Genomic DNA, 17538 nt, shown 5'->3' on the forward strand with positions numbered 1-17538 from the left:
AATTTAAACATTCACTATATTTTTTATCACACCATGCACTGTCATAAATTTGGAAAGTACAGAAAAGTAAGAGAAAGAGAACAGAAAGACCATCCATAATTTCAGCTCAAAGGCTTAACGCTCACCTAGGTGGAGAACTTGTGAATGAGTCCTGCTCAGCGTGACCTGGTCACCGTGACTTGCACCCACACATTCAGCAGCAGTCCAGAGCGAGTCCCGGGCTGTGGGAGGAGCAGGCTCTAGGTCTGGAGCCCACCATTGTCCGTGGGCCTACCCACCAGTTGTGTGGCTGCCCCCCCACCTGAACATGCGCACTGAACCACCTTGGTGGGGAAGGGTGGAGACCATTATTGAATACCCAGGACTTGTTCAAGACCTGAGAAGCAAGGTGCAGGTCCTCTCTTGTCTGGTCTGTACCCCTGGTTTCCTAGACTTAGTGAGGGCAGAGACGGGCCCGGGGCCTTGGGCGGGAGACAGCACTGCCTCATGGCAGGTATGCCGTGGTTATTTAATACCACTTTTGTTGACCCTCTTGGCCCCCTACCAGGGGCCAGTGGGGAAAAAAGAGGCAACTTTCTAAATGGTGAATTTTGCTCTTTGTTAGTGACCTGTTCAAAAAAAGTTTCTAGGGAAAAGTTTCAGAGCTGTGTACGAAGTGTGGCTCTCCTGCCTGTCATGTATCAAGGCCGTCACCTGCAGTAACTGAGAGGGCTCCACTTTTTCCTGGAATGGAAGGGGTCTTCACTGAGTGAGTCTGGTTTCTGGAAGGGTTTTGTTCTTAGAAGCTGCTGTTGCATTGTCCCCAGCTCCCTGTCGTCTGTACCTCAGTTTCCCTGAGCTATGAACCTACATTGTGTGTGAAAAGGGGCCTCTGAAGGTCGTGATCAAAAGCCTCAAGTATTTTTCCCTGTGTTTGTTTTTTCTTCTCCTGCACCGGACCTCCCCCTTGAAGGAGCTGGCCTTGAGAGGGACTGCGGTGGCAGCCGCCCAGACTGTGCACACCCCAGTGGGGCCACGTAACGCCTAACCTGGATGGGCCAGGATGGCAGGTCGCTCTTCAAAGAAACTCTTTGAAGTGCAAACATTTCCTTTCCTGAAAAGAAGGGAAATTGAAATTGTTCTGTGCAGACAATGTTCTCTGGGATCAAAGAGGGATCAGGGCTTATAAAGGGAAAGTCACAAATTAGACCTCACCGTGGCACACGCCGAAGGTGTGACTATTCAGGTCCGCGGCCTGGAGTCTGAGTGGGTGAGATTCTATTTCCCATTCCTTTTTCCCTCAAGGCCCTAAATCTAGGTCTAACATATTATTTTTAACTCTGTCTCTCTCTTGTGTTTTTATCTTGTGCTCCTTTTGGTAAGTTATAACACCATCCATGGTGGAATATTAGGTAGTTAATAAAAATGGTGTTTTCAAAGGACATTTGATCTTATGGGAAAAGCTTGATTGTTACAAGTGAAAACAAACCTGGATGTAATTTTCCATATTGAGCATTATCTTAGTGAGATATATGTATTGGCACAGAATGGAAACACTGTTAAGTTGGACTTTGATTTCTTCACTCCTGTGTATGCAGCTCCTAAAATAGTGTTCAACAAATATTTGCTGAGTGAATATTTTCATAATTAGTAAAATAACAGTATATTTCAAAGGAAAAAGATCTTTGAGCTAAATATTAATATTATGGCAGGTAGAAAGTACCAGAAATTATTTTAAATTCCTATTGTAATTCTCCCCTGGCATCTCAGTTTGGGGCTTATTTTGTTTCTTGGTACAGATATGTACCACCTTTTGTACTTTGGTTCAGATCATACCGTGAATGAGTGACTTTGATGTTTCTATTTTTGGAATAATCCAGTCCTATTGAAATCAGACTGTTGGAACTTTACGAAGTTTTTCCTGGGTTGGTTATTAGGCGCTTTCACAGATGGGGAACAATTAGGACTTCTCATATACTCTGTAGCTCATGTACTGTGGGACCAGCTTGTCCTGTTCTCTTGTGGAGAGGTTTTTGCCTGATTTGCTCAGGATTTCTCATCTTTGGGCATCAGTCCTGCAGAGATGCTGGCTGTGCCTTGTCCCGATCCCTAATGTATAAAGTTCTTTGTAAAAGTAGTCTCTCATTCTTACCTGCAGTGTGGCTTAGCTTTGAAAATGGCCTGGTCTCTGATTTCGTGCTGGGAGGATGACTGTCGCAGCCTCCCATCCGTCTCCCTGGATGCTCCTTCAGAAGGACACAGGTACCCAGGTCTCAGGGCCCGACCAGCAGCCTCTCCACTGTGCCCCCAACACAGGGCTCTGGAAGCCCAGCCTTGGGGAAGCCCTGTCTCGGTTCCCCCAAGGGGGCAGCTTTTAAACTTCTTTGGCTGCAATCTACAATAAAAAATAAATTTACGCTGTTATCAAGCACACATACAGGGACATCATATTTTTATGGAGATGAAAATGAAAGTTTTCATGAAACAGGACTCATTCTTATACTCTGATAATTTTGATTGTTTTCTGTTGAGTGAACAAAAACTCCCGGTGGCCACTTGCAGTTTGTAAACACTACTGTGCACGGGCATGCTGGATACCCACCTGCCCCCACTGTGCATCCTGAAGGTCAGGTTTGCTGGGGAGGGGAGAGATTTCTTTTTGTGGTGATTTGAGGGTTTCTGACCGAGGTGGCTATTATTCTTCACGATGGGTCCCAAGAAGGTGAACAGGGGTGCAGGATGACGCCTGGTGTTGGTGCTGATGCAGACCGGGCAGCTCTGTCCTCAGCGGCTTCCCACGCTGGTGTTGTGAAGGTGGCCTGGTCAGGCTGCAGGTGGTATTTCAGAGATGGGCCAAAATGTTTGTAAGTTTTAGCACTCTGACTTGTTTTGAGTTTCTTGTATTCAGTGTGATTTGAGGAAGAACCTATCTGAAAGGTTAGCCTTCTCTTTCAGAGTTGGGAAGAAGAGGGAGAAAAGATACTCTTACAGAAATATAAATTTGTGGACTCTCAAGTGTGACAGATTCAAGTTGAACAGTGTTGAAAACTTAATATTAGCGATAATCATAATATTAAGTAGTTCTCCTTGAAAGGTTGACTGGATTTTATATACATTTAAATCTTGCTTGAGAACTGTTTGAATGGCATTTTTTCTTTTCTTTTTTTTTTTGCTTAGAGAATATTCTTTAACAAGTCTGTGTGTGTAATTCTTAGAACAATTCTAAATAAAGGGAGCTGATTCTACAGGAGAGCCCAGTGACATGACAAAACCAGGACAAGATAAATTGCCTCGCTTATTGAAACAACGTACAAACCTCTGTCCTTGGTTCTCATGAACATCTTTTATTTCCTATACTTCTTGATAAAAATAAATTTATTGTAAGAATTCAGAGTACTTAATTTACAGTCTCTTAAAAATTCGTCCATAGGGTACAAATATCACCACCGCCATTGTTAGTATGTGAAGAGAGTCCTCATGGACTGCACCGTATGCTGTTATCCACGTTAGTGTTCTGTGAAATGGTGGATAATCCAATATTGCAGTTAGATAACATGTCCCCCATAAACGTATAACCTCAAATGTTCAGCAGCTAGTTTTGTTTTTAAACTTGTTGGAAGACATGCCTTTCTCCCTAGAGGGCAATCTTGGGAGACATGAGGCAAGACCATTCCTTATTCTGTGAGTAATCTGTACTTCAGTGAGACTAGCCTCACTAGTCTCAGAGTTTGATACAGTCATAATTTGGGGAAATTATCCCATGTAATTTGCGCTCGGATTCAGTCCTAATTAGTGAAAGAGCCTCATAGGTGTGTGGTCTGGTGAGTCCAGGCGAGGGCATTGCCGGCCTAGATTCCTTGGGCAAGTTCAAATGGGGGCCGTGCCTGGAACGCAGTCCACATATGTTTGTGTCACTTTCCTGTTGCTCCGGCTGCCTGGTAACCATCCTGCCTTGAGGGTCTGTAAGGGAGTTCTTGCTGAACACTTGGCAGGGAGCCTTTGAGCTCGTGGAAGGTAGGGAGCATCCTAGGGTTTGCTGGCTCTGCCACTCGTCTCCCCTGAAGGTCCCAGTGGGGGTCTCTTTCCAGCTAGATGTGTGGCTGTGTAGGGACGAAACACCGCTTGCCCTGGAGATGCACTAGGAGCCAGTATGGAGGGAGAGGAGCGTTCCCTCCACACTCAAGCAGCCCTGCCCCAAATGCAGATGAGTGGCTGACTCAGAAATTGTAGTTCTTGTCCCCTCTCCTGGAATCGCCCTGCTGCTAGACTGCCTTGAGCTAGCAGGACCTTGTTACATGTCTGGGCATGGGAAGGGCTCCTTGAAAATTCCTGCTAGGTCTAGACCTCACCAAAGGCCTGTACCTACACATGCAAACTGCACGCCAATAAAAATAAAAATGTAAGCCAAGGAACAAGACTAACCATGTAGTGTTTTGTTTCTGGAAATGTTCTGCCCCCCCAAATGAGACATGCCCATTGTATTGTGCGTATTGGGTGACTTTTGTGCTTGGCCTCTTCATTATTGCTATCTCTCCTTCATCAGTATCTAATTAGCATATAGGTAGGTATACACAGGTGGATTGGACAGATATGGCAATAGGGACAGGCAATAAAGATAGAGAAAAGGAATACATTTCAGTGGTCTCTGTAAGTTCAATAATTTGCATAATGTAACAGAGCCTTTCAAATCCTCAAGTCAAACTTCAGGTGTCTTTAAACTACCTAGGCCATCACATCCTCCCCTGGGGGTCCCCGGAACTGCAGAGGTGACTCAGTGGGTCTGGGTGGGGCATTTCTAACCAGCTCCCTGGGTCTCTTGAGGTAGCAGGCATCTATAAAACTGCTGAATCGAGGGAGCCCTGGGCCACCCATGGGATGGCACGTTCCCTGCAGACTGGGCAGGCGCATTTGTGTGGCTCCTGTACTGGGAGCAGTGCCTGGTCTAGAGAAGATGCTAAGAGGTGTCTTTTCAACAGAACTGAAGCCATTTCTGCCCCAGAGCCCATTTCCCTTAGCACCCTTGGGATGGGAGGGGCATGGAGCCCACTCAGGTGTTCATTTCTGACCAGCCTGTTACCTGGTAGCAGCTGGCTGGTGATATGAAATAGTAAGTTCTACTGCGGGGGTGGGGCTTCTAATGGTGGGGAGAAGTGATAGCCCAGGCCTAGGGAACAACATAAAAGGTTCAAGGACTCACTGAGCTCCGTCTCAGGAGGTGCATGTGTGACCGTCTGCAGCACAGTATTGTAGTCGCATTGCCTACCTCACAGTAGGTATTCAGCAAATGCCAGCTGTGATTGGGATTGGTGTGGAAAGGGTTACACTTCATCCTTCAGGGAGGTTCTGGTGTGTGTGTGTGTGTGTGTGTGTGTGTGTGTTTCCTCTGCTGGTAGAGGAGTAGAGGGGAGGTGTAAGTGAACAGGCAGTGATTTTTCTAGAAGGCTGAGGAGAAGTTGTTACCTGCCCTCTCTTAGGAAATTTTAATGGAAGAGGCGGAAGTCAGGAGCTTTCTAATTAAGGAAGGACAGGGCATGGCAGTGCCAGAGTTGGGGCAGGAGGCAAGGTCCCAGGGTTCCCTGCATGGAAAACCTTCAACCAGGATGCTACGTAGCAAGGGAGGGTACACGTTTAGGTGGGTGCTTAGGTGTTTAAGCCTGCTTGTAGTTTATTTACGTTTGGTTCTGAAGAAATGTTAGGGACATGTGGCTAAAATGTAAAAGGGATGCTTAGGCCCACGCTTCCTCCCCACCAGCACCCAGAGGCACTGGCCTCTGCCGGCCGAGGGGATAGACATGCCCTTGAACAGTCAGGGAAGAACTTGGCTGCGTTTGACTGTCCTTCAGTTAAACGCTTGGCGCCTGGTACGCACATTTGCATTGGGAAATTTAAAGTAAGCAAGAAGGGGGAAAGACGAGTTTCTCAGAAAGCTTTGAAGTGGTCCTGCTTCCCTAAGTGCTTTACTGCAAGCCTCTGAAAACGTCCAGAAGTCCCTGAAATTCCTTGATCTAAATGGTATTCTTGTACCTTCTCACGGGGACTAGGGGGTGGGGGAGGAACAATGAGATGGAGTGTTATTACATTCGGTTATATATGGTTTTGTTGGGTTATCTGGTTCACTCATTTATACACTCATTAGAAACTTTCTGTTAAGTGATACAGAAACGTCATTTACATTGTTCTTCAAAATTTGGGACTTGTGATCCTTTCTGTAAAAGACCTTGAGCCGAGACTGGATCTTTCAGGGGGAGCTGTGGGCGGCAGTCAGGGCGGGGCGGGCGCGGAGGGGACTGGCCGTGCCCTTCACTCTGTGCCCTGTGTGCCTTTTGCCTTTTGCATCCTGCATGTGAACCATTATGAGACCCCACCATAGCATTGTTTCTTTGGGAATATCAGATTTAATTTCTGGCATCTCTTGCAGGAATGTAGAGGGTAGCTTACAATCACCTTTTTTTACACTATTCAGCTTCTAGAAACTCACCTGTTATGTATTTGTCTCACCAGGCATTGCGATGAGCAGCGTTGCATGTGTGAAACTTTGCAGTTGGGCCTGTGAATAATCACGCTGCTTATAACACTTGTCACCTTGGCAGAGAGGGAAAATCCATCAGCTAAGGGAACGTGGCTTGATTGCTCAGCAAAGCAGCCAGGTGAGGAAATTAAGATGCATTAAGGTGTGAAAAATGCACAGGAACGCCCCCTACTCATGATCGTGGGCGATTTGAACAGGGCAAGGGGTAGTAGAGTAGGGGGTGGCTTATGAATGTGCTGGGAAGTCAGATGTGGTGAACATGGCTTGATGGAAGGTGCTTAGAGCCTGGAGGCCTCTGTCCCATGCTGCCTGACCCTGAGGGTCCCCTGGGACCCATCACACCCTCCTCTCCAAGTGTCCCCAGGCTTATCTCCCCACTGTTGGACACGGCCTGAAAGTCCAGAGACCTCCAAGCCACCGGCCTAGCCGTGGACTCCTGATCCTGGGCCAGACCGAGTACTCAGGGTCACTGTTTCTGCTTTTGGACTCTGAAGACATTGAGTTTGGATACTTGCTTTGGGTTTCTGTCCCAAAGCAGGAAATGGGTGATATTTCATGATTTTGTATCCACTAAAGAGCTCTGTGTAGTTTGGTGTCCATACTATCAAAATGGACGTTGAGTGGGAGCAGTTGTAATCTGATGTAGTAGAAACAGAAGGCCTGGTGGTAGGATGATGACAAAGATTTTCATTGAGAAGTGTCACGTTCACTGTGTTAGCCCAGAAATGTTGAGCAGGGCAACTAGAGCAATCGGAAGGGGAAGAGTGGCCCTTGGAAAAACCCCTGGTCCCAGCATCCGTGCGTCTGCCAGACTCTTGCCCCTCCTTAGAACGTTCCAGAAGCTGTGCTGGTCACAGCAGCGTGTGTCCTCAGTGCGTCCCTGGAAAGAGGGAGCCGCCTTGGACCAGTTCTTTCCCTGGCTGATGCAGCCTCACGGGTGCGTATCCACAGACGGTACAAGAACATCCTAGCAGGGCCAGCTGGTGGCTGGTGCCAGCCCTTGGCAGCAGTGACCTGTTATGTGGGGTGTCTTCTGCAGAGGTTTTGCACAGTCGGGGTAGGCACTGAGAAGTGTCAGTCCCAAACTATCTCACAAGGGAGGAAGCTTGCGAGAGGTTAGCTTTCAAAAGGATCGGCCAGCCATACACATCAAAATACATACAAACCCCACCAAAGGGAAGAGAAAGCCTGTATTAGCCCCCAACTTGAATTCAGGATGAAGCCCTTGTATGGCAGTGCTTCCAGAAGGAGCTGTCTTCTTCCAGAAACGGTTCCTTTGGAAAATCCTTCAGAGTGACAGTCCTGCCTCTGCTTCTCCCCGTCTCTGAGAGACATCCTTCTGTGTATTTGGACACAGACAATGGTGACGCTAAAGGTGTCGGAGAGCAGAATGTTCCCACCTGCTACCAGGTATGCATGCAGAGAAGAGGCCAAATGTGTCTCTTTGTAAAGTTCACTGCTTTTGACAGGCTGAGCCGGGAACGCATCCCAGTGGGTGTTCAAGGATCGCATTCTGCATCCTTTTCGTTTTCTGCATTCTGGGGTAGACCAGCCTGTAGACATGGTGGGCCCCCCCCAGCACCTTTCATGGACCTCAATGTCAGGGACCCCCCTTAAGGGTGTTCTGCCCAAACCCGTTAGATTTGCTTTAGATTTGCTTTAGTGACACGACCCCACCGTGGCAGGGCTTTCTTATTTAGATGTGCAGATGCGTGTATGTAAAAATAACGCCCTTGCATTGAGCAGTGCACAGTCAGCTGTGCCACCGAGTTCATGGAGGGTTCAAAGGAGGACAAAGGATGGCAAATAGTCAAATTTGCAAAAAAGACTTCAATTGTGCAGCTGAAGTGAATTCACATGTCTTAAATATCTGCTTTGTGGACAGAAACCCGACGAGGGTCATATTACAAAAGAGGGGAACTTTCTATTCTGCCAGTCCCAAGGAACACTTCGCTTTTGAGGGTTGGCTGGAAGGTTTGGGACTGCCCGGTCTGGCAACACCAAGACAAGAGAAGAAGTGACCACAGTTTAAAGCTCCCCTAGGCCATGGTGGGAGGGCCACAGATTTATCAACCAGCTCTGGAAGTCAGAGCTTGTCCCTTGTCAGGACTTTGAAATGTTTTAGAATAAATAAAAAGCAAGTAGTGCTTTCTTTCCGCAGCTGGTCACAGACTGACAACCAGAGGGAGCAGAGGTAGGAAAGGGATGTGGGCTCAAGGGGAATGTCATTACTGATCATTCATGGCACATGCGCGGAGCCGAGCCAGGGGTATTGGGTTTCTTTTCTGAAAATGCTGTGGGGCATGCATGCCCACCAAGATTGCCATGTGACCTTTTCCAGAGACAGGCCTCCTGGCCCAAGCAGGCTGAGCTTGACTGAGATAATATTTCTTACGTTCTTGGCATTTCCGAGAGGAGCAGGACGAGCATGGTGCCCAGGGTGCCCATTCGAGTTATCTTGTATGCATTCTGAGGTCATTGGAAAGTGAGCTCAGCCCCAGGATGGACACAGTCCCTGTCGGAGCTGAATCCCTGGAGCCTCCTGTGCTCTCCCGGGGGTGTCCTCGTCTACCTCATCTCCCCCTTACTTGGGACTTGAGAGAACCACCCCCCCACTCCTTCCAAGCCTGACATTCTACAGCTCCATGAAGTATAGGTTTGATCTGAAATTGGTATTGTTGGTGTCAGCCTTTAGAAAGTGGGGAGAATGGGGGACCCCAAGAAACAATGACAATGCAAGTGGCTGATCCCCGTTTTCACGCCACGTTAATTGCAGTAACTCCTTGCTGTTGGAGAATTGTCCCGTCTTATTGATCTGAGATGGTAGTGTGGTTCTTTCTAACTGCAGAAAGCATTGTTTCTCAACTGCCAGGACCATGAGTTTATGCTCTTACTCACGGGAGCATCAGGCAACATTAAATTAAGCATTAATGATGCTTGGTGAAAATTAATAATAGGAGGTATAGCTTCAGCTCTGAATGGGGAGCTATGGGCTGATGGGTCCTTCCTTGGAAGTTGCAAGGCAGTGGCAGATGGCTAGAGCTGGCACCAGTGTCTGCCACGTGAGGATAGAGATACATTCCTTTGGGCCGAGTATGAAGAACTTAGTACTAAGAACGTGGACTCCATTTGGAATGTAAACTTTTCAGGCATTGGTAGGGAAAACCTTTGGTTTAATTTGTACATTAACTCGTTTTTGGCTTTTTACTTTAAACTTGCTTTTTTCTTTTCACTCCATCGTAAAATACCTACAAGTTTAGCAGCAGGGGCAGATATGTTTGTTTTATGCCGAGTAATACAGCCTATCGAGAAGCTCAATACAGCTTTTACTTTGGCCGGCCTTGATCTGTTTGTAAATTCTAAATTTGGGGCTTTTTAGCAGAATGGAATGTTCATAGTGGCAAAACAAATAAAGGTTTCTTTATAAAAATTCAAAATATAGTGGGGATTTATCCTAAGTTAGAGGCAGGATACAGTGGTGCCCTTTTTAAAATGTAGGTCGTTGTCTTTTTTTTGAAGTTCATTGTTTTGATAAGGCACCCCTGGGATTTCTTCCAGCACAGATCAAGGAAAATTGGTGCAGGGTTGAATAATATTTTTATGTATAAATAAGAAAATCCTGGTGTTCTTAGATGTTTGTTTGCTTAAGCGCTCCGGGAGCTAAAAAATAGTTACAACTGTTACACAAAAGGACACAAAACAAATGCCTGAGCTGCGTTGCTTCAGCTGGGGAGGTGGCAGCCTTTCTTCTCTGCTTTCTTTCTGTGAATTGAGCACGTGCTTCCTGGGGCGGAATGGCAGGTGCTTTTGTTCACGTGCTTGGTGTAGCCCCAGCCAGCACAGACACTGGCAATCAGCTGACAAACTGGTTCAATTGCAAACAGCCTTTGAGACTGGTGAGTGCCACAGAATGTTAAGACTTACCCTAGACTGTCATTTTCAAGAATTATATAAGATTTCAAATTTCAGAGCGAAGCTCTCAGAGAAGTGTAGCATTGATTGATTCATTCATTCATTCTGCAGATTTTGGTTGGGTGCCCACAGGTGCCAACACCGAGTTACCCAAGTGCTTGCTTTTGTGGGGTGTAACTCTGTGGGGTCCTCTACAGATACTGTGGAGATGCAGGCAGTTGGCTGAGAACCCCATTCCTTTCTGAAGAAGCTAACTGGAGAGAATGCAGTCTCTCCCCACCCACCTTCATCCCCCTGAAAACCAAGCTAGTGGTTGGCCATCAGTCCTCTGAATGGCCTGTCGTTTTGGAAATATTTCATCTTGTTGGCCAGACTTTCCCCTTCTCTACCAGCTTCCCAATGGTCCATCTTTCTGAAATCCTGCTTTTTTGTGTATGTTTTTGTTTGTTTATGTCCTTTTCCCCGTTTTTGTATATTTTTGTATCTGTCGATTTTGGGGGTATACGTCCTTTTTCCCCGTTGAACCACAAGCCCCTGTAGGGCAGGGACCACATAGCTTTTCCTGTCACCTGCAGTTCCTAACAGTGTGTGTGCAGTAGACACTCAGTACATGTGGCTGAGGGATCCTGGCTCTGCCCCTGAGGGGGCCCTGGCTGGTACATTGGGCTTCTCTGGGCAGGGGTGCAATCAGGTGGCGCTGCCCCCCCCCACCCCGGTGCCTGTGCCACACACCCCGCAGGTGCCCTCAGCTCTGCGAGCGGGTGCATCTTTCCCCGTAATGTTTCACTTTGACCTTTCCTTTGAAGAAGGGTTTTGAAGCAATATTATACACATGAAGGTCAACAAAGAAGAGTGGATGATACTCCAACAGAAATGTAAGTTAAAAGGCAGGAAGTGAGGCTGCTGAGAATAGCTGGGTTGGAGGGGATGAGCGGAAAAAAATGCCCTTGAAATTCTTCTTTAATCATTTGCCTTTAGAGGCTGAAAGTGGGACATGGAAAACAAACATTTTTATTCAATGTGTACACAGATTGGCAAAACAAATAACTGGGCTTTGTGAGTGTCCAGACGACTGGGTAATCTTTTCCGTTTGGGTTCAGAGTGGAAGTGGGAGGGGACGCCCCTGTGGTGGACCAGGTAAAACAAAGCATTTCATTTGTGAAATGAAAGGTAAAAGTTCCAAATTTGGGATCAAGTGCCAAACAGACGCAAAGGCCTCTGGGTAGAGTGGTGGCGTCCAGGAGAGAGACCCACAGCCCACAGTGTGTGTGACCTGCTTCTTTTTAAAGGAGGCACATCTCTGAACAGTTCCCAGCACTGACATGACAAGCTCGGTTCCAGGGCTGCTGCGGTGACTGCCAGTCCCTTCCCCCATCCACCTCAGAGGACGTTGGTAGTGAGCGTACATAAACCTGGGTATTTAAATATTCACAAATGAAAATCAGTGGTTAAAAACTCAGTCATTATTAATTATGTTGTTTATATTCATATGTATTTAATATATTTTAATAGTTTTAAGTCACTTTAAGCATTTCTAGGCAATTACCCTCAAATCTTCTACCACCTGAGTTAGCACAGGTGGAGATAAACCATAAACTTATTTTTATTTTTTAGCTGTATATTTGTAGTCCTCTGTCCATTGCAGAATACCACCTATAATAAAAACAGCTATCATTTCGAGTACAACCCTTTATGAGTTGGTTATTAATAAAATTTCAGAGATTAAGAAACGACCACCACTAACAGCAAACATATGCATAGCACTCACTGTGTGCCAGGCGCCCCCAGTGCATCGCACACATCAGTTCGTTGAGCCTCCCCCAAACTCTGAAGCAGCTACTGCTGTTGTCTTTATCTTGCAGGGGGGAAAAGGAAGCTCAGAGAAGTCAGGCGTCCTCCATATTTTGAATCCAGTTTTATCTGAGACATTTCCCCCTCTGTCTTGACCCTGCATTCCTTGATCTTCACAGTGGGGAATAGGCAGGGGTGGGGTGGGAAGGTGTAGGTGAGGTGAGTGTCCTTATCCCATTTTCAGATGATTGGACTGAAACAGAGAAGTAGAGTGACTTGCCCAAGGTTGCACAGCCAGGGGCAGGTAGGTCTTGTGATTCCCCATTAGACCAGTAGCAGATATAAAATGAGACACAGGAACATTTTTTTTTCCATCCGGTGTGTACTTAGTTCAACAAAATCAATAACAGAGCTTGATATGAGTGGCAGAACCCTGGTGTTCTCTTCCATGCTGAGTTCAGGACAGAGGAAGGTCAGAAGAGGGAGCTGCCATGTTATGTCAGAAAAGTGCAGCCCCCATCCCCATCCTGACCTTACTTTTGTTTTAACTGAATTTGTGTAGTGTGACTGGGACAGACGGCTGAGGACGGACTGGCTGGAGGTCTTGCTGTATCCAGGGTCGGGCTTGGTCAGCCACAGAGGTGGATCCTAGTGGGGCACTGGCCCCATGGAAGGGGTTTGGGACAAGGCCATGTCAGCCATGTGGAGCCCTGATAAGCACCATCGACATACCCTGAGGCTCAGTCTTCTCACTTACAAAATGAGACTTCATTGCTGATTTTCTGTGCATTGGAAATGCCTAGCAGTATCTGCAACATACCGGCTGCTGAGATTGTACTATGTTAAATTGAGGACTTTAAAGTATGTGTTTATAATGCAGTGTGTCATCGTAACTAACCACTAGAATCTCTCAGGGCACTTTTGATGCTGGGGGAGGTCTCTAGCTCACTGTAGAGGGAGGTGGCCCAGTTGCTGAATGGCTCAGGCCCTGTCCAGCTGCTTGGGGCATAATAGAGGCATTGTACTTGGTGTGGCCCGGACTGCCCACATTCCTCAGGTGACATCAGCAGCCACGGACATCCCGAGCTCACTGCCTGGGAGGCTACAGCCATCAGGGCCCCTGCAGGGAACAGATGGCACTTTCAAATTAAGTAGTCTGAGGTGAGTTAAAGCTCCTGTTCACAAGGCAGGGGTGCACACCCCCCGCCCTCCCAATCTCCCCCCACCCCCCCATCCTGGCCATGTGTTAGTAGCCTGGGGTCCTGAAGGGCTGGCCACTCTGAGCAGCCCTAGCCCCCGAGGCCTGGAGGGCGGAGGGGAGAGTTTGTGAGCACAGCGGGCTGTATCGGGGTGCTGTTCGCTCAGAGAGGCCTTCCGTGCTCCTACTTGCCGGACAGCTGGGCATGCTCCCTGGTGAGCCCCTCAGAGCACCGCAGTGGAGAAAGCTGGAGCCTGGCCCTGGGGCGAACAGGGTGTGATTTCAGACATCGGAGACAGAGGCAAGCTGGATGAGTTGTGCAGCCTTACATTTTGGTTTGCTTTAAACAAGCATCAATTCTTAATATGTAGCCGATATGATTGGACAGAGGCCCATCTTGAAAGCATTTAAGCTGATGGCTTCTTTGGTAAAACTACTTCAATTACTTGGAGCAAGTGTGTCTGAAGTCATTCAGTGCTTTTGAACTTCAGTGACCTCATTGGTAAAATCAGGGTGTAGATGAGACCGGGGCTTAGCACACTGGCCTGAAAAGGGATAGATGGCACATAGTTTAGGTTTCTTGGTCACATGTAGTCTCTGTCAAATAACCGTGCTCTCTTTCTCCTGTTCCTCCTTTTTTGTTCTTAAACTTAATAAAAACCATTCTTAACTCGTGGTCAGTACCAAAATGGGCCGAGTGCCATAGTGTGCCAACTTGGGGACTAGATCTGTTTCCCTAAGTGTACTGTGTGCAAGATAATTTTAGGGAGCACAAAAAGCACACATGTTTATCTTAATAGTATGTTAAGTGAAATGTATGTTAGAAAAAGCAGTTCCCTGACGCCTCCACAGCTCACACGGCCGTGTCATCATGGCATTCTGGGTGGGTGACAGAGGTGTTTCACATCTGATTTCAGATTATTTTGGTGTTTTCTCAAAAAAAAAAATGATGCAAGGGTGGATTCCTTTGAAGGAACAGTGTTATAAAAAACTGTGTGCTGCCCAGGTACAGCAGATTCCTGGAGGCCCTGTGCGAATAGGCTGGTTTGGAGTGTGTTGGATCACCTGGTCACCCCTTCCCAGCACCGGCGTTCCTTGGTTGTTTCATACTTCATATATAGCCCATTGGGACCGTTTCACACGGATGAAAATGTTCTCAAGAAGAACTCTTATGTGAGTTTAGAGGAGAAAACAGGAGGTCAGAACCATTTTTAAATTGCGTCCCAACTGCTAAGTGGCAGGTGTGTGTGGTTCCCTGCCTGCCTTTTCCCCCTTCCCGGGGGAAATGGTCCCCTGTGTGGGAGCCCTTTGGTGTCGTAAGTCACTCCCTGCAGGTTACGTTTCCATGACTGTTCAAGTGCAGGACTGCAGTGACACAGCCAGGGAATTAGCCCCAGGAGAACAAATTAAGTCCATCAGAGCACACACTCGAGGCCAAGGCCTGCAAACGCTTGCTTAATTCCCTTTGGTAATCCCTGGGCTGGCACAGGCAGGCTCCTGTGTCCTGAACCTGGGCTGCCCTTGACAGCTTCCAGCCACATCCAAGGTTCATTTGTCTGTACATGCTTCTTCAGAGCTACTGCCTCCTGGGGACACATCCGCCCGTGGGAGTGGCAGGACGGTCGGGCTGACACGGCCAGTGGGGAGTTGTGCTGAGATTATCAGTGCCCAGGAGAGCAGCGTAAACTTGTCAGGTGTGGCTGGGCACTCAGCACTGGACTGAGCCTCCTGAACTGTCGGAGCATTTCGTGCCGGAAGCAGCCCCACATTTGTCCGCCGTACATCTTCCCTTCCAGCCTCCCAAGGTGGGAATTACTGGGTCTGCCCCGGCACCATGAGTAAAAACTATACTGTAGTCCCTCAGATTGGACACCTCTTAGCTTTCTTTTTTTTAAACAGTTTTATTAATTATAATTTATGTACCATAAAGTTCATCCACTTGAAGTATAAATTGAATGGTTTTTATCAGGGATTGCAACCAAAGTCCTGTCCAAAACCTATGCTAAGTGGGGGGATGGTCCCCGTGTCTAATGAAAGCTTCACTGTGATGACATTGTGGCCCACTGCCCTAGGGGACCTATTATAGGTCTTCTGTAGACTCTTAGAGTTGGATCAAAAACTCTGGAGCACAAGGGTGGGTTTGGAGTTAGATGTGCTGAGGCTTGAGCCAGGGCTCCACGTGACGCGGCCTTTAGACAGCTGGTTTCCATGCGTGAGCTGCGTGGAATGGCCGTAAGCGTCGAGGTTCAAGGGCTCAGTTTGAGTACTGAATGACATCACTCTCAGTGCCTTACAAGAGGGTACTGGTACACAGTAGGCGCTTCATACAAGTGCTAGCCGTTATCATTGTTACTGGAGACATACATGCCTGACTATAGGCACGTTTATTAGGGCTGGACCAGAGTCAGAATTCTCAGGGTAGTTGGTGAGAGTATTTAAATGGGGGGCGGGAGGTGGCTGGGAATGCAGAATGTTCTTCCATATCCCCACCCCAGCACTCACCCCCACTTCTTCTTTCTCCCCATTATTTCCTGCCCTAATCATTTTTGCCTTTTACAGTCTGAGAGGATTTCTGCATTAGATGACTTATTGGTCCCTTCTAACTCTTAAGACTTATGATTTCATTTTTCAAATTCTCAGGTGTAAGAAATAAAGAGGCTCAGGGCTTATGGGCAGGCGGAGCCTTTCTGAGAGGGAGGCTGCCTGCCATCCTTGGACACTGGACGCTGCAATGCAGCCTGAACGTCCAAGTTGAGTTAGTCTCCTGCTCTGACCTTTCGTACCTCATCTGTGAAATGGGGACAAGGGGTCCTCCCCTGGGGGGGGGGTGCTGGGAGACAGAACAGGCACAGAGTGCAGGTGAGTTTCTGTCTCTCCCAGGAACCCCCACCCGGCATTCCTGTCTCTTCAAACTTGGCATCGTTTCCATGTCACACGCAGAGTGAATGAACCTCAAGCAAACTCCCTTCAGCACTGAGAACCCAGAGTGTAAGTGAAGCTTGTCTGACTTCACACTGCATGTTTTACTCATTTACTCTTTTCATCATCTGCTGGCTGCTGTGTTAGTCTCAGTCCTGGTTTGAGGACATCAGGGATTCTCCAAGGATGTGGTGATACGGATTTTGTGATGAATCCATGCTCATTTGTATACATTGTTCTTAGGGTTTTTTTTGTTTTATTTTTAATAAAACATTCTTTAATAATAATTTTTAAACCAGTCCACTTAAAAATAAATCTGTAGCGCACTCTGTGGCCCACTGTTGTGCATAGGAAGGTGGGTTTTCCCTGCCTGGGTGCTAGTCCATAATGCTTTGCTGTGGGGCTGAGCTGTGCACTGTAGGATGGTCAGCAGCATCCTGCACCCCCCAACACACACAGTGCCAACACCACCAGCCCTCCACTGTGACCGACAGAAATGTCCTTTGGGGCCCACAGTCACCCTCTTTAGAACCGCTGCCCTGTAGCCTCTGACATGGCCCTTCCCAGCCTCTCTTCTGCCTCCTTCCACAGTGGGCCGTCCCCAGATCTGTGATGTTGGGGAGGATGGCCTTCGCTGGCCTGTCCCAGTGCACAGCAAAGGGTTCTGTGGCCTTCGGAGGAGTATTTGGCATCTCAGAGGAAGGATGAATCATCAAATTGTGAGTTCATTAGGCTTTCCCTTGATGTAGAATGCGCCATAGTAATTTTAATTTTTGAAGGGTTGGTTTAGGAGAAATATCTGGCTTTATTTCCTTGATCACATTTCCTTTAGAGTTTGGTATTTTTTTTCCCCTAACAAGCATTGCACAACCACAAATGTCTTATCTATTGTAGATTGTGCAGTCTTTCAAACAGCTTTCATGTTTAATGTTGTTGCCTTAGGAGGTGGACAGAAACTGGTGGGTCCCCAGAGCAGGTGGAGTCAGGGTGGACATTGGAAGTTGGGAGAAGAGATACACTCTCAAGTGGACACCAGAACTCATCCCATCAGTTTTCCTGAGGACCATTAGTAACCTCTGTAAAACCCACTGTCATCAGTTCAAACACAGTACTGTTATCACTGAGAAGCAGGGAAGTGACAATGTGTCATGGGCACAGAGCTGTCTCAGAAGTCAAAGTGTGGGTAGGACAGAGTGGAGGGGACCTTGAC

The 17538-nt window shown here is 47.5% G+C and overlaps 1 protein-coding gene across 11 annotated transcripts in view; it reads left to right on the forward strand.

Moving 5' to 3' along the window:
• The window catches only part of SLC7A1 (solute carrier family 7 member 1), a 72938-nt gene that overhangs the window by 14790 nt on the left and 40610 nt on the right, over positions 1–17538 (forward strand). For 2 of the 11 annotated variants that reach the window (XM_019666341.1, XM_019666347.1), the window contains exons 2-4: positions 6481–6626; positions 16290–16397; positions 16920–17047. The exons of 2 other annotated variants lie outside the window; for them this stretch is intronic. The gene's annotated coding sequence lies outside the window, so the exon portion shown is untranslated. Of the gene's footprint in view, positions 1–1203; positions 1250–6480; positions 6627–13261; positions 13373–16289; positions 16398–16919; positions 17048–17538 lie in introns of those variants that run through there. 7 more of the 11 variants (XM_019666344.1, XM_019666352.1, XM_019666342.1 and 4 more) reach the window with 6 other exon arrangements.

The sequence above is a fragment of the Hipposideros armiger genome, unplaced genomic scaffold (assembly GCF_001890085.2).
Source record: "Hipposideros armiger isolate ML-2016 unplaced genomic scaffold, ASM189008v1 scaffold_467, whole genome shotgun sequence".
NCBI classification, from domain to species: Eukaryota; Metazoa; Chordata; class Mammalia; order Chiroptera; family Hipposideridae; genus Hipposideros; species Hipposideros armiger.